The 16,602-nt window shown below is 36.4% G+C and overlaps 1 pseudogene; it reads left to right on the forward strand.

Annotated features, from left to right (window-relative positions):
• Positions 1–13,893: 13,893 nt before the first annotated feature.
• LOC143398286 (dynein light chain 1, cytoplasmic pseudogene) lies at positions 13,894–14,211 on the forward strand (annotated as a pseudogene).
• The last annotated feature ends 2,391 nt before the right edge of the window (positions 14,212–16,602 follow it).

Raw genomic sequence — 16,602 nt, forward strand, 5'->3', positions numbered from 1 at the left:
CATAAACTTTTTTTTTTTTTAAACTGGGAATTGAACTCAGGGTCACTCGACCACTGAGCCACATCCCCAGCACTATTTTGTATTTTATTTAGAGACAGGGTATCACTGATTTGCTTAGTGCCTCACCATTTCCGTGGCTGGTTTTGAACTAGTGATCCTCCTTGCCTCAGCCTCCCAAGCCGCTGGGATTACAGGCGTACGCCACTGCGCCCGGCCACAGAAGTTCTTAATAAATCATGTTTTTGACTCAGTTTTAGATGTTTCTACACGACGTAGTCCTGTGTGCATGCCATGAAGGACAGATAACACAGCATTTCCTGTTCCTCTTCTGTCTTCCAAGCCTCAGACACCCTTTTTGCAAGTTTTGATGCTCATGAGCATGTATGATAAATACAGTACAACTGCTGTCTGAGTAATAGCTATAGTGAAACGTTCCAATTTAAGACCTGTTAAAATGCCAAAAGAAAGAGAAAATAAAAACAAAGTACCTCCTGGAATTAATGAAATAGAATATTCTGCTTCCAATCTTGCTCTGCCTCATAGCCATTCTATAAAGCCATCAAGGTGATCTAACCAAATATCACCATCCTGCTTAAAACCCTGAAACAATTACTCTTAAAAACACAACATATTGGGGCTAGGGATATAGCTCAGTTGGTAGAGTGCTTGCCCTGGGTTCAATCCCCTGCCCCACCAAAAAAAAAAAAAACAACAACAAAAAAAAAACCCACACACACAATGTAGAGTATTTGCCTAGCACGTAGGAGGCATTGGCAATGTTCAATCCTCAGCACCACATAAAAATAAATAAATAAAGTTATTGTGTTCATCTACAACTAAAAAATTTTTAAAACACAGTGTATCAATCATAGGTGTTTATCCCATCCTCTTTGTGAAACCACATCAAAACAACAACCTCAAAAAATTCCTGCAACTGGGGAGGCTGAACCAGGAGGATCACAAATTCAAGGCCAGCCTCAGGCCAGCCTCAGCAATTTAGCGAGACCCTAAGCAACTTAGTGAGGCCCTAGACTCAAAATAAAAACTTGGCAAGTGGCAGTGACAAATGCCTGTAATCCCATCAGGACGCTGAGATAAGAGGATGTAGAGTTCAAAGCCAGCCCCAGCAAAAGCAAGATGCTAAGCAACTCTGTGACACCCCTATTCTAAAATCAAATACAAAATGGGGCTGGGGATGTAGCTCAGTGGTTGAGTGCCCCAGAGTTCAATCCCCTGTACTGCCCCCACCCCCGGAAAAATAAAAAATAAAAAGGACTAGGGATGTTGCTCAATGGTAAAGGGCCCCTGGATTCAATCCCTGTTACCAAAAAAAACACATCACAACCTCTAAGTATCCTTTCCAACTCTCCCAGAAAAAAAAAAAATTAACACTATATTAAAAAAATAAAAGCACTTTTTATTATTTTAAAATAAATAAACCCTCTAGCTTCACTTATTTTTATTATTTTATTTTATTATTTTCAAATAATTAACATGAGATATCAAAACAAAAAAAAAGAAATCAAGGAATTTCCTCTCTGCCCCTAACTCAGTTCCCCCAATGGTAACACCTTGTATAAATACTTTTTATTATTAAAACCAGGAAATTGACATTGCTGCAATTCACACAGTTCATTCAAAATTCACCAGTTTTGTATATACTCAATTGTGGAGGGTTCCCTCCCCCTTTGGTGTGTGTGTATGTGCATGCAATTTTATCATATATAGATTCTTATAGCCACTACCACAATCAGGATACAAAACTATTACATTACCATAAGGCTCCCTTGTGCTACCTGTTTATAGCCACCCACGCCTATTCCTAACCCTTAGCAACACTAATTTCTTTTCCATTTCTATAACTTTATTTCAAGAACATATGTAAATGTAATCATATAGTATGTAACCAATAAAATAAAAATTTTACTGGCTCTTTGTAGTTATACATGACAATAGAATGTATTTTTTAAATTTTTTTTAGTTGTAGATGGACACAATACCTTTATTTTATTTATTTATTTTTATGTGGTGCTGAGGATCGAACCCAATGCCTCACACGTGCTACCACTGAATCTTAACCTCAGCCCTGTAGAATGTATTTTGATACTTACATGGAGTATAACATATCATACATACATGGAGTATAACTTTTCATTTTTGTGGCTGTATGTATGTAACCTGTGAGATTGGCTTTTCTTTCCCCACTCAATATAATGCCTTTGAGATCCACCCAATTTAGTTGATCAGTAATTTTCACTGCTGAGTATTATTTCACTTTGTTTAACTATTTATCTGCTGACAGATTGCTTTTGTACCTTTGTCAAAAATCAGGTACATTTGTACATGGCTATTTGGGGGGGGGGTTCTTTATTCAGTTCTGAGACAGAGACTATGATGGTGGGGCAAAGACTGGGACAATAAAATAAACCCCTAGGCAGAGTAAATGTACCCTTTGTAGCATGGTACATTGCTTCTCTACCCTTGTGCTCTTAAAAAAAAAAAATCATGAGAACTATTAAAATCACAGAAGTGGAACATCTGCATAAGATAAAATTGTTCCCAGGGACAAACCTAAATAAACCTCCTAGCTTCACTTATTTTTAGTCAACTTAAAAATCACTAATTTTGGAGGCCACACAGCTGGGCATTATGTTATTAGTCTCTCATTAGCTTTGCTGTAGATAACACTTCTGATGCCTGTGAAGAGTGTGAGGGAGGAGGACATGGAGCAAGAACTGGTACAGTGGATAGGAGGAATCACTTCTAATATTTTATAACCCAGTAACATAACTAGAGTTTGCAATAATTGGATATTTCAAATAAACTAGTAGGATTTTTAATCCTTTGGGTTCTTTTGAAGAACACATTTTTGAGTTCTTTTGAACACAAAGAAATGATAAAGTGTCTGAGGTGATAGATACCCCAGTTACCCAGAACTGACCATTACACATTGTATACAAGTATTGAAATGTCACACCTTCCCCCATAAATATGTATATGTGTTGACTAAAAATAAAAATATATATTTCTAAAAATCAGAAAAAAAAGAACACCTCTGATGTGTGGTTATGATGACAACAGTTGCCTAGTTTACTTTTCAGGAACTTGAAGGCCACTTTTGCTGAGAAACACTAAATATTCACTTGGGCCTGCATATGTCTAATGGATGACTGGAATGGGATCTGTCTTCAATTATGTTTGTCCTCTTTACTGCTTTAACTTTTGGGTCAAATTCTTCTCAGTTCTACACCTAAACTATTGACTACCCATTGGAGGTGCTATGTGTTTTCTTCTATCCTACCCTTGTGCTTTTTCATCGCTATAAAAGTCCAAGCACACAAAGCCTATCAGCCCTGTTGTAAGGCCCAGATGGAGCCACAAAGCCAGGATGTTTGAATAGGATAATGGCACCAGCTACAAGAGTCCCAGAACAAATCAACCACTACTGCTCATTGTCTAAGTCTTGTGCAATAAGAAACTTTTTTTTTTCTTAACTATGCCCCTGGTCAATGGAGAATTACCAGACTTTCCCACCCCAGGGAGCATCCTGATACCTCAATCAGTGCTATCTCCCTTTAGTTGAAGTCCCAGTAAGCCCCTTTTGCTACAGCACCAATTAAAGCCTTGCCCATATATTCGTGATCAACTCAATTTTGTTTATACCATCACCAAATCAAATGTTCCTGTCTGATATCAGTTGCAATGACCTCTGTGTTTATCCTTCTGCCAAATCACAATCTTGATTACTGTAGCTTGATTACTGTAACTTAACATTAAGTAGAATTATTTCTCCCATTTCATTCTCCTTTTTCAAAATTGTTTTAGCTATTCTAGGTCCTTTACCTAAAAAGCATTTAAAAATATACTTATGAGCTGAAAGAAAACAAAAACTGTCTAAAAACCAAGTGGAAGCTGGTACCCAAAGAGGTAGATTAAAAATTTTGAACATGGGGCTGAGGTTGTGACTCAGCGATAGAGCACTCACTTTGCATGTGCGAGACCCTGGGTTTGATCCTCAGCACCACATACAAATAAATAAGTGAAATAAAGGTATTGTGTCCAGTTACAACTGAAAAAAAAAAAGATTAAAAAAATTTGAACATAAGTATGGTGGCTTTACAGGGTGCCACTGTGGCATAAAAGACAAAGCTTACGACATTTCCCATAAATCTGGAACCCCGAAGGACTATAGCCTCATGTAAAAGTGTATTAAACATATTCTAGGGGCTTGGGCTGTGGCTCAGTGATCGAGTGCTTGCCTAGCATGGGTGAGGCCATCCTTAGCACCACATACAAAAATAAGCACATAAAATAAAGACATGCTGTCCATCTACAACTACAAAAAAACTTAAAAAAAAAAATTCTAAAGGAGCTGGGCTTGGTGAGCACGCCTGTAATCCCAGTGGTTTAGGAGACTGAGGCAGGAGGATCTCAAGTTGAAAGCCAGCCTCGGCAACTTAACAAGGCTCTAAGCAACACCGTGAGACCCTGTCTCTAAATAAAATACAAAAAAAAAAAAAGGGCTGGGGATGTGCCCCCAGTGGTTAACCCCCCCCCCCCCCCGGGGTTCAATCCCTAGTACCAAAAAGATATCCTAGAGGATTGAAAGTGGTTTCAGGTTGACAGTACTACCAAGCACCTGATAGAAGCAATGCCAGTCCTCCCCAGATGAACTCATCTTCAATTTAGGTCTTGGGAATTTCCACAGATACAGCTCCAAGAGAAATAAATTGCAATCAAAAATTGCAAACAAGGAACAAGATACCAAAGTAAGAACCAGTGGTGATAGAGACAGGAAATTTAAAAAAAATTAGAAAGTCAAGCTAAATAATTAAATGTGTGAATAGTAAAGAATCTCAAATTAGAAAACAGGAAATGTGAAAGAAAGGAAAAGAATGTATGTGAGATTAATTATAAAATAAATTAAAGTGCTGGAGCTGTAGCACAGTGGTGGAGTGCTTACCTAGCATGTGTGAGGCACAGAGTGTGATCCTTAGCACCACATAAAGATCAACAAATAATGGGCTGGGGATATGGCTCAGTGGTTAAGTGCCTCTGAGTTCAATCCCTGGTACCAAAAACAAATAGATAGATAGATAGATATATAAAATAAAGACATGCTGTCCATCTACAACTACAAAAAATTTAAAATAAATAAATAAATAGATTCAAGCCAGAACTAGATACATAAAAAAGAAAAGGAGGTAACTGTTAACTTAAGGAAAAACAAAAAGTTGGGTAGGAAATAGGAGTTACTTCACATGTCAATTGATTTTTTTTAAACATTAACATTAAGTTTTTTAGTTGTACATGGACACAATACATTCATTTTATTTAATTATTTTAATATTTATTTTTTAGTTGTAGTTGAACACAATACCTTTATTTATTTATTTATTTTTATGTGGTTATGTTGTGCTAAGGATCGAAATGGTGCCCCACACACGCAAGGCAAGCACTCTGTAAACTACAACCCTAGCCCATGTCAATTGATTTTTGACAAGGGTGCCAAGACCATTAAAACAGATGATGCTAGGACAATGAGACATCCACCTGGAAAAGAATGAAGTCGGATCTTTCCATATGCAAACATTAATACAAAATGTATCAAAGACCTAAATGTCAGGCTGGGAATGTAGCTCAGTCTTAGAGTACTTGCCCTGAGTTTGATCCATCATCAAACAAACAAACAAACAACTAAATGTGTTAACTAACACTATAAAACTTTTTTTTAGTTTCCTTAATTCTTTTTTTTTAATATCTTTATTTATTTATTTTTATGTGTTGCTGAGGATTGAACCCAGTGCCTCACATGTGCAAGGCAGGTGCTCTACCATTGATCTACAGCTCCAGCCCCTTATAAAACTTTTTTTAAAAAACAGGTGTAAGTCTTTATGAGTTAGATAATGGTTTCTTAGATATGACAACAAAAGGAAAAATAAATAAGGCATCATTAAAAACTTAAATGTTGGTGTTTCAAAGAACATGAATCCAGAAAGTTAAAAAACCTACTGAATGGGACAAAATATTTGCAAATCATGTATCTGACAAGGAACTTGTATCTGGAATACATAAATAGTTCTTGCAACATCATCATCATCATCATCATCATCATCATCAACAACAACAACCAATTAGAAAATAGAAAAAGAATCTACCTAGACATATTTCCAAAGAAGATATACAAATGGCAAAAAAGCACAAGAAAAGATACTCCATATCACCAACCACCTGGGAAAAGCATATAGAAATCACAATGAAATATCAATTTATACTTAGGACATAAAAGAAAAATTTTTAAGATAATAACTAGTGTTGCCAAGGACATGGAGAAACTGGAATCCTCATACAGTGCTGGTGGAAATACAAAATTGGGGCATTTGGGGTTTTCAATTTTAAAAAGGGTCTATGTCAAAATATACTCTCCTGTCATGTATATCTAAAAAGTAAAAAGAAAAAAAAAATTTTAAAGAGTCTGTCAGTTGTTCAAACAAACAGAATTACCATATGATCCACAATTCCACACCTAACAGAAATGAAGTCAAAACCTTATACATGAATGTTCATAACAGTATGAACATTCGATGGCTCTCTTTCTCAAAATCAAATAACCAAAAAGTGGAAATAACCCAAATGCTCATCAACTTATGGATAAGTTTAATGTGGTATATCCATACAATAAGAATATTATTTTGATCAAAGACAAATGAAGTACTAATACTTGGTACAACATAGGTAAACTTTGAAACTACTAAGTGAAAGAAGTCAGTCCAAAGAGTCACATATTATATGGTACAATTTATACGAAATATCCAGAATACATAAGAACAGGAAATGGATTAGTTGCCTACAACTAGAAAGGAGGGGTAGTTGGAGTGGATGGCTAAGGGATGTAGGGTAATGATGAAATTTTTCTAAATTGATTGTGGTGATGAATGCAAAACTCTGTGAATATACTAAAACTCATTGAAATTGGTGAACTGTCTGATATGAAAAATTATATCCCAATAAAGATATAAAGAATCTTATAAAAAATATGTTATATATCACTGCATATCATGTGGCTCAGTAATAAATAATATGTATAAATTCCTAATATAAATACTATCTGATGATTTTAAATGGTGGTATAATGAAGTGATAAAGGTGTTATAGTGGTGGAGTGTAAGAAAAAAGAGGGGAGAGGGGTATAAATTCTCCTGACAAGATGACTAGCTTTAAAAAAAAAAAATGACTAGCTAATACAGGTTGCTGGCTCTCTTTCTCAAAATCAAAACTGGGGGAGCAGGGGTTGTAGCTCAGTAGTAGAACACTTGCCTAGCATGCATGAGGCACTAAGTTCAATCCCTGGCACCACATAAAAAATAAATAAATAAACAAATAAAATAAAAGTATTGTGTCCATATACAACTAAAAAACAAAAAGATATCATATAGAAGATATAAGGAATCATGAATTTCAAGAGCTAACAACAAAAGTGTAAGAATGCCCTGAGGGAGCTGGGGTTGTGGCTCAGTGGTAGAGTGCTCACCTAGCACAAAAATCAATTAATTAATTAAAGATATTGTGTCAAACTACAACTAAATGAATATATATAATATATCTCCATCCCTGAGAAGCTGGGCATGGTGGCACGTGCCTGTAATTCCAGTGACACTGGAGGCTGAGACAGGAGGATCACAAGTTCAAGGCCAGCGTCAGCAACTTACCGAGTGGCAGAGTACTCCTGGGTTCAGTCCCCAGGAAAAAATAACAACAACAAAATAAGCCAAACTCCTTGAAAAGACTGAAGGCTATTGCTATGGGTCAAATTGTGTCCTCCAAAGATTCTTATGTTAAAGCCCTAAACCCCAGTATTTCAGAATGTAACCTTATTTGGACGTCATTAGTTAAATTGAGATCATGACTGATATCCACTATAAAATGGGGAAATTTGGACACACAAGCACAGGAAAAATGACATGTGAACATGAAAGCAGAGATCAAACTGATGTATCTACAAATGTGGGAGGCCATCCTCGCACATGATTTGAGTTTCCTCTCTGGCTGGGTGAGAGGCGCTTAGACACAGCAGTGTCAGAGCCTTCCCCACACTTTCCCAGGTACGAGGGCTTGTCAGTACAGAGGTGTGCCTGGCCACTGACCTGAAGACCCAATCGCTGGCCCCCCCTTAACCTTCATTGGATGAGATTTTCCCTTGAATTTTTTGTTCCCTAATAAAAGCTCACTCCCTGGCGTGGGCTCTCTCTCGCTAGCCTCTTCTGCAAACCTCACCACCGCTTTAGGTGGCTGGAGGTGGGAGCTAGGAGAAGCCTTCCACATCCTCCTGCTCTTTTTACATTTTATTTTTGAGACAGGGTCTTGACAACTTGCTTAGAGCCTAAGTTGTTGAGGCTGGCCTTGAATTTGTAATCCTCCTGCCTCAGCCTCCAAAGCACTGAGATTATAGGCCTATGCCACCATGCCCAACCCATAAATACAAGTGTTTCTTATTAAGTGCCCCTATGGAGAAAAATAAAACACTGTTTTTCTGAAACACCACAAATGCAGAAGATAGAGTTAGTGATGCTCTTCAATTCATGACACATTATCTCACTTATCTATGGAAGGACTCTCCCTCATTTCCTTTGCTTATTCTCTTTTCCCCATTTCCCTTTCCTACTATAGAAAACATTCTAAATTGATAATCATCGTTTTGTTTGGCAAATGTACATTGTTCCTGAATGTATTTTTAGTTTGCATGAATATTTTTTCAAATTTTACTTTCTTTTTTCCACTTTGTGTTGTTTTTAAAATGTTTGTTTTAGACAATGAAAATCATACCATCTGAAAATGATCACAATTTTAATATCTTTGCTTCCATTTCTTAAAATCTTTTTCAAAAAAAAAAACACTGAAAAATAAATAGTACTAAATACTGCTAAATCAAACCACTGCAGTTATAATTGACATTATTGTCTGTTCCTGACTTTAAAGAGTACATATTCTTAAATATATGCTGTCAATCTCTAGTATGGAACCCTTACCAAGTTAAGGAAATTTCCTTCTGTTTCTCACTTAATTTTTTTATTTTTTTATTTCATGTATTTATTTGTGATACTGAGGACTTAACCCATTTATTCTCTACCACTGAACTGCACCCTTTTTTTTTTTCATTTTGAAACAAGATCTTTTGTTGTTGCTGCTGCTGCTGTTATTGGGTATTGAATCCACGAATGCTTTATCACCAAGCTCAACCATTTTTATTTTTTGAGACAGGATCTCATTAAGTTGCTGAGGTTAGCTTCAAACTTGCAATCCTCTCCAGCCTCCCAAGTATCTGGGATTGGCATGTGCCATTGTGCCCAGCTTTTTAAAAAATTCCTAAATAGAAGTTGAATTTTAAAATTTTTCTTTTCTACATTGAATGAGGTAAGCATGGATAGCTAAACGCTCATTTCCACAACAGGAAGTTAGTAGATGTCTAAAACCAATAAGCCATCAAGAGCAGTTGAGTGTATTATTTCAAATTATGATGATAAATACCATAAAAATAGCTAAAAAAAGTGAAAGTCTATTCTGGAAAGTTAGTCTACAGGGTAGGCTGGGTGGAAGGAGAGGATTGCTGCTACATATAACAATATAACTTGTCCTTTGTTTAGATTAACTATACGTATGTATTGCTTTGATTTGTAAAGTGTAAGTTAATTTAGAAACAAATGTTTGCCCTGGCATGGTGGTATATGCATCTAATCCCAGTGACTCTGGTGGCTGAGACAGTATGGATTCCAAGTTAGAGGCCAGGGAGACCCTGTCTCAAAAATAAAATAGAGGCCAGGTGGCATGGTGGTTGCCTGTAATCCCAGTGGTTTGAGAGACTAAGACAGGAGGATCTCGAGTTCAAAGCCAGCCTCAGCAAAAAGCAAGGCACTAAGCAACTCAGTGAGACCCTGTCTCTAAATAAACACAAAATAGGGCTGGGGATGTGGCTCAGTGGTCAAGTGCCCCCGAGTTCAATCCCCAGTACCCAAAAAATAAAATAAAATAAAAAGGGCTGGGGATGTAGCTCAAAGGTATAGCTGAGTCCAATCCCAGCACCACAAAAATAAATAAGAAAATATTCAAAAATCAAATCTTTGTCTTCCACCCCATTGTTTTGTTCCGTTCAAATGCCATACAATCCAATCATTTATTATACAAATGGTTTTTGTTTTTTCAAAAGATTATATACAACAATCACCACTAATTTCACATTTTATCTATCTATTTATTTATTTAGGTACAGAAATTAACCTATAGGTGCTTAATCACTGAGTCACATACCCAGTCCTTCTTATTTATTTTTTTATTTTGAAATAGGTTCTCACTAGGTTTCTTAGAGCCTTGCTAAATTACTGAGGCTGACTTTGAACTTGTGATCCTTCTGCCTCAGCCTCCATTCTCTCAGATTACAGGCATGCACCACCATGTCCAGGTGAAATTTTTTATATTCACAAAAATTGTATATGCTTATGGTGTACAACATGATGTTTCAAGGTATATATACATTGTACAATGGCTAAATTGAGCCAATTGACATATGCACTACCTCAAATACTTTTCATTTTTTGTGGTAAGAATGCAAAATCTGACAGTTGTGGTAGAGTATGCCTGTAATCCCAGCAACTCAAGAGGTTGAAAAGTAGGAGGTTCATAAATCTAAAGTCAGTCTGGGCAATTTAGCAAGACCCTGCCTCAAAATAAAAAAATACAAAATGACTGGGAATGTAACTCAGTGGTAGATCACCCCTGGGTTCAATCCCCAGTAATAGTAATAATTAAAAAAAGTAAAATCTACCCTTAGCAATTCAATTTTCAAGCATACAATGCATTGTTGTTAACTATACCATATTGTACAATAGATCTCTTGATTCCCAAGTGAAACTTTGTATCTCTGACCAACATCTTCCCACCCTGTCACCTTCTAGAATATTTATATTACCACAAAAGAGACTCTGTACATATGAGAAGTGATTCCCCATTCTTCACGCTTTATTCTATCCCTAGAATAAACTAATCTAGTTTTTGTGGATTTGTCTATTCTGAACATTTCATATAAATGGAATCATGTGATATGTAGGCTTTTGTGATCAGCTTCTTTCATTCAGCATAATGTCTTCAAGGTTTATCCATGTTGTAGCATATAGCTATACTTCATTCATTTCAATGACTGCTGATATTCTACTGAATGGATATAACACATTTTGATTACCCATTCATCAGCTGATGGGCATTGGGTTGATTCCTCTTTGGGTTCATTTCCTCTTTTGGCTATATGAATAATGCTGCTACAAATATTTGTACACAAGTGTTATATAGACATTATTTTTCAGTTCTTTGGGGTATAAACATAGGAGGGAAATTACTGGGCCATTGATAATGCTACATTTAACTTTTATGGGGAACTGTGGATTTTCCAAAGTGGCTGCACCACTTTACTTGGCCTTTGTTTTTGCTTCATCTGCCTGGAAAGCCTGCTAGCTTCCACTCCCTTAAGACAACTCAGTGGTTATTACCTCCTCCAGAAAGCCCTCCCTGTCTGTATTCCTGCTCCCAGGGAATGCAATGAGACAGGTGTCCTTCCTATGTACACCTACATACTTGATTTCCTACGTCTCGCAGCTGAAATTGTACAAGATTTACTTCAAGAGCTACATCTTCAACAATTTTCTGACTTTCCCCCAAAAAAAACCTCTCAGAGAACTTTTCATATAGTTATCATATTCAAATACATATTTTGTTTATATATTATATACCTTCTGAGTAAAATGAAGTCTACTTGGAAGCAGGAACCCAACCAGCTTAGTGATTTATGTTTCTCCAAATATCCTTGTACATTATAGTTCAGTGTTTATTGAAGGAAAATGTTAAATACTGCTTCCTATCAAAAATAAAATTGTTCTGTCTTTGAAAACAAGATCTTTTCTATCTTTGCAGCAGGAAGTATTTTATAAATACCTATTAAATTAACTATTAATTTTCTCTTCACTAACAATCACATACTCTATCAAAATATGTATTTAGCATTCATTACACTTAACAGCCTCAGATATTTGATTTTCTCCATTCTAGTTCCACAAAATCCTTTCCAGTCACCCCACTAAAAACCTCACTCTTGTATATTCTTTTTGAAAACTGGGGATTGGACCCAAAGGTACTTTTCCCCTGGACTACATCCACAGTCCTTTTATTTTTTACTGAGAAAGGGTCTTATTAGGTTGCTGAGATTGACTTCAAACTTGCAATCCTCCTGCCTCAGGCTCCAAAATCACTGGGATTACAGACCACCATGTCCCCCACAATATACTTTCATATAAACACATCAATTCATTTCCCCAAAATCTATTTAACAAATACGTATTAATCTAACTTCATATTTATTGAATTCTTTTATTGAGAAGAAAAAGTTCCAAAAAGACACGAAATGTTGTTTTGATTGTGTGCGTGTGTATGTGTGTGTGTGTGTGTGTGTGTGTGTGTGTGCGTATTTGCCAATACTTTCTCACATCCCTGTCACCATATGTTGCTTCTCTGATCAAAACACAGAATTCATTTCCTCACCAGGTTGAATATGGGCTGACCTATGACACTTTGACTAACAGAATGTGGCACAAGTGACACTAGGACTTCTTGACCTTTGTCTAAGAAGCCTTGCAACTTCTATTTTTGCCCTGGGATCAAGCCTATAAAGAAGTCTGGGCTAAATACCTGAACAAAAAGGCCATGTAAAAAGAATTTCAGCTACTCCACAGAGGAAGCAAACACAAGTGAAGACATTTTGGACCTGCTAGACTAAAACAAGTTCAAAGCTAAATACAATTGTGTAATCCACTCCAACCCACAACAAATGGAAAGAATTAACCAGCTGAGCCTAGATAACCCAGAGAATATGAATTAAGGAATTGTTGTTTTCAGGGTGGATTGACATAAATACTTTTAACTCTTTTTTTAAATACTTTTAACTTTAAAGTATTTGGATCAAATAAAGAACTTAATCTGGGCTGGGGATGTGGCTCAAGCGGTAGCACGCTCGCCTGGCATGCGTGTGGCCTGGATTCGATCCTCAGCACCACATACAAACAAAGATGTTGTGTCCGCCAAAAACTAAAAAATAAATATTAAAATTCTCTTTCTCTCTCTCTCTCTCTCTTTAAAAAAAAAAAAGAACTTAATCTACCTTTAAATCCCAAATTGTATCTACAAGTAATTCATGTTCTTTAGTTTTCAGTACTCCTTTTATTTTTTAAATAATTTAAAAACATATTCATTCAGTTATTCAGATTTGTAAAATTGTTGACCACTACACTCATTCCAGAGGAATGTCATTACTGTGTACATTTGCCAAACTCTGTTATTAAAATTTTTACCTGCATAATTTTATTTATTCCTAGCATAATTCTAGGAGGGAAAGGTCTGTATTATTCCTATTCAACGAGCTGAAAAATAAAACTAAGGCTCAGAAGTTAACTACTTTATTTAGGGTCAAAGAGAGGTAGAGCTTGAATTCAAACCCAGACCTGTATAACTTCAAATCCTATTTTGTTGTTGTTGCTATTGTTGTTTGCAATGCTGGGGATAGAACCCAGGGCCTTGCACACCCTAGGCAAGCACTCTACCACCAACCTACTCCAGCCCCCAAAGCCTATTTTCTTAATTAAGTTTATATTACAGATTTGCTCATTTCAACCTTATAAAAACCTTGCTGAAGAACACCAATAGCTCTTTGGCCCACATAAAAGACTTCTTTAAAAGCAATACATCAGTTTAGATGCTCCAAGGCCTCAATAGCAATAGCAACTTCCTCTGGGTTCCAGCTACACCAGCACCTTCCTCAGGAGACACTTGCAGCCACCCAGCCACTGCCCAATGGTAACCATGTACAACTGAAAGGCACTGATAAAAAATGCAGACATGTGGGAAGAGATGTAACAGGATCCTGTGAAGTGCGCTACTCAGACATTAGAGAAATATAACAGAAAAGGATATTGCAGCCCACATTAAGGAGTTTAACAAGAAGTACAACCCCACCTGACACTGCATTGTGGGAACTTCAGTAGTTATGTGACACATGAAACCAAACACTTCATCTAATTCTACCTGAGCCAAATGGCCATTCTTCTCTCAAATCTGGTTAAAAGCATGGATTGTGCCATACACCCAGTGATCCATCCAAAAATAAGAACTGAAGCCTAAATCCCAAATACCACAGACTGAAATCTTAAGCCTTGCTAAGGGAATAGCTTGATCTTGGAACATTTATTGTGTTTTTTTTAAATTATGTAATTGATTTTATTTTTAAAAATAATTTATTGTGTTTTTATAGGGCATTCCCTGTACTAGTTTGTTGTGATTATAAAACAATTAGCAAAATAGCTCACATTTCTATTTATTTTCTATCCCGTACTTCTGTGCCCCATGTTTTTTCTCTAAATCCATTCCTTTGAAAAATAAATCTGTTGGAGATGTTAAAAAAAAAAGCAATACATCAAATGCTTTATTTCATTTGACATATATTTGTTGAGAGTCTCACTAACTGGAGACATACTAAAAAACTTAACCATATTATATGGCTCTAGAAAGTGTAACAACATTTCCCCCTTCAATGCAGTAGTTGTCAAAAGTTACTTAACTTGTTTCACAGCCAAATAATATCAAAGGATAAAGAAGAGATACTGTCAGAGTATGCTTTCAATAGTTTGATCCACCTCACCATCTCCTATCACATTTATATTCTCTCAATTATATAGTATTGATCATTCTTCTCTTATCCACTTGAAATGTTCTATGTCCTCCCTCTCTGCTTTCCAAAATCCAACCTCATCTAAGAAGCCTCTTTTGATTATGCCAGTCAGACATATTCTCTTATCCAGGTCACTTATAATCCACATCAGTGATTTCCAAACATGGCTAATTAAAATCAGCTGAGGAAAAAAAAAAAAACTAAAAAAATAATATCACTTGAGGGATTTTAAAATTAAAAAGACCTAAAATTAGAAGTTACACTTTGAAAAAGTAAGACTAAAAACAATCTAAATAAATATCAAATTAGGACTGGTTAAGTCAATATGGTAAATAATGTGAATATATAAAACAATCTCCAATTTATATTAAGTGAAAAACCAAGGTACATATCTGTGAAATTCTACCTTGTGCATGGCAGGAGGAGGCAGTTCTAGGGACTGAACCCAGGCCATTGCACATGCTAGACAAGCACTCTATGAGTGAGCTACATCTCCAGCCATTTTTTAAAACTTGATATTGAGGCAAGGTCTTGCTAAGTTGCCCAGGCTGAAATTGAATTTATCCTCCCACCTCAGTCTCTTAAGCAGCTGGGATTACAGGTAGGCACAACTGTACCTGTTGAAATCCCACATTTTAAAAGCTAGGTAATATAAGCTTATGTATGCACACTAGATGTCAGAGCATTAAAGAGGCACTTGAATGGTTGTCCTTGAAGCAGAGTGAGGAGATAGTTTGCAAGAAAACTTTCCATTTGATTACCATTTGTAATTTTTAAATTTTACATTCTATGTATAGATCTTTTGGGGGGGCAGGGTTGGGGGTACTGGGAATTGAACTCAGGGGCACTCAACCACTGAGCAACATCCCTAGCCCTTTTTTGTATTTTATTTAGAGAAAGAATCTCACAAAGTTGCTTAGGGCCTTGATAAATTGCTGAGGCTGGCTTTGAACTTGTGATCCTCCAGCCTCAGCCTCCTGAGCTCCTGAGATTATAGGCATGCACCACCAAGCCTGGCTAGATCTTTTTTAATTAAAAACAGGGTTGGGGATATAACTTAGCAGTGGAGCACTTGCCTGGCATGCATGAGACCCTGGGTTCAATCCTATAAAAAACAAAATTAATTTTTTTAAAAACCCACATGGATGCCCAGGACTTTCATCTCATCTCTACTGATCAAACTCTCTAGGGGTTGGAACCAGGCTTTCTTTTTTGTTTGTATGTTTTTGTGGTGCTGAGGATCAAACCCAGGGTCTCATGCATGCTAGGTAAGTACTTTACTACTGAGCAATACTTCAAACCTGGAACCAGGCTTTTGAAATGTTAAACTACCCAGATGATTTTGATGATCAGTCAAGATTTGTATCACCTATCTACACTACTTACATGGTACTTAATGACTCAGATGAAAATAGGGAGGATACTTCACACCTTCACTTTTTTTTTTATTGTTGTTTTCTTTTTATATTTCATTTTAGAAACACTTTTCAAATTCATGGTATTGTTGAACAATTAAAAATTATCACTTTCTTTTTTTTTAATATTTATTTTTTAGTTTTTGGCGGACACAACATCTTTGTTTGTATGTGGTGCTGAGGATCGAACCCAGGCCGCACGCATGCCAGGCGAGCACACTACCGCTTTTGAGCCACATCCCCAGCCCCTAAAAATTATCACTTTCAAGGGACTAGGAATATAGCTTAGCATCTACAAGTTCCCGAGTTTAATCCCCAGCAACACACACACACACAAACACAAACACTTTCAATATTGGCTGTGCACTAACAATAAACTTGTCTCACCAACTTTTATTTTTTTTGGTGTGGAGAGTACCAGAGATTGAA

This window comes from Callospermophilus lateralis, chromosome 4 (genome assembly GCF_048772815.1).
Source record: "Callospermophilus lateralis isolate mCalLat2 chromosome 4, mCalLat2.hap1, whole genome shotgun sequence".
In the NCBI taxonomy this organism is placed as follows: domain Eukaryota; kingdom Metazoa; phylum Chordata; class Mammalia; order Rodentia; family Sciuridae; genus Callospermophilus; species Callospermophilus lateralis.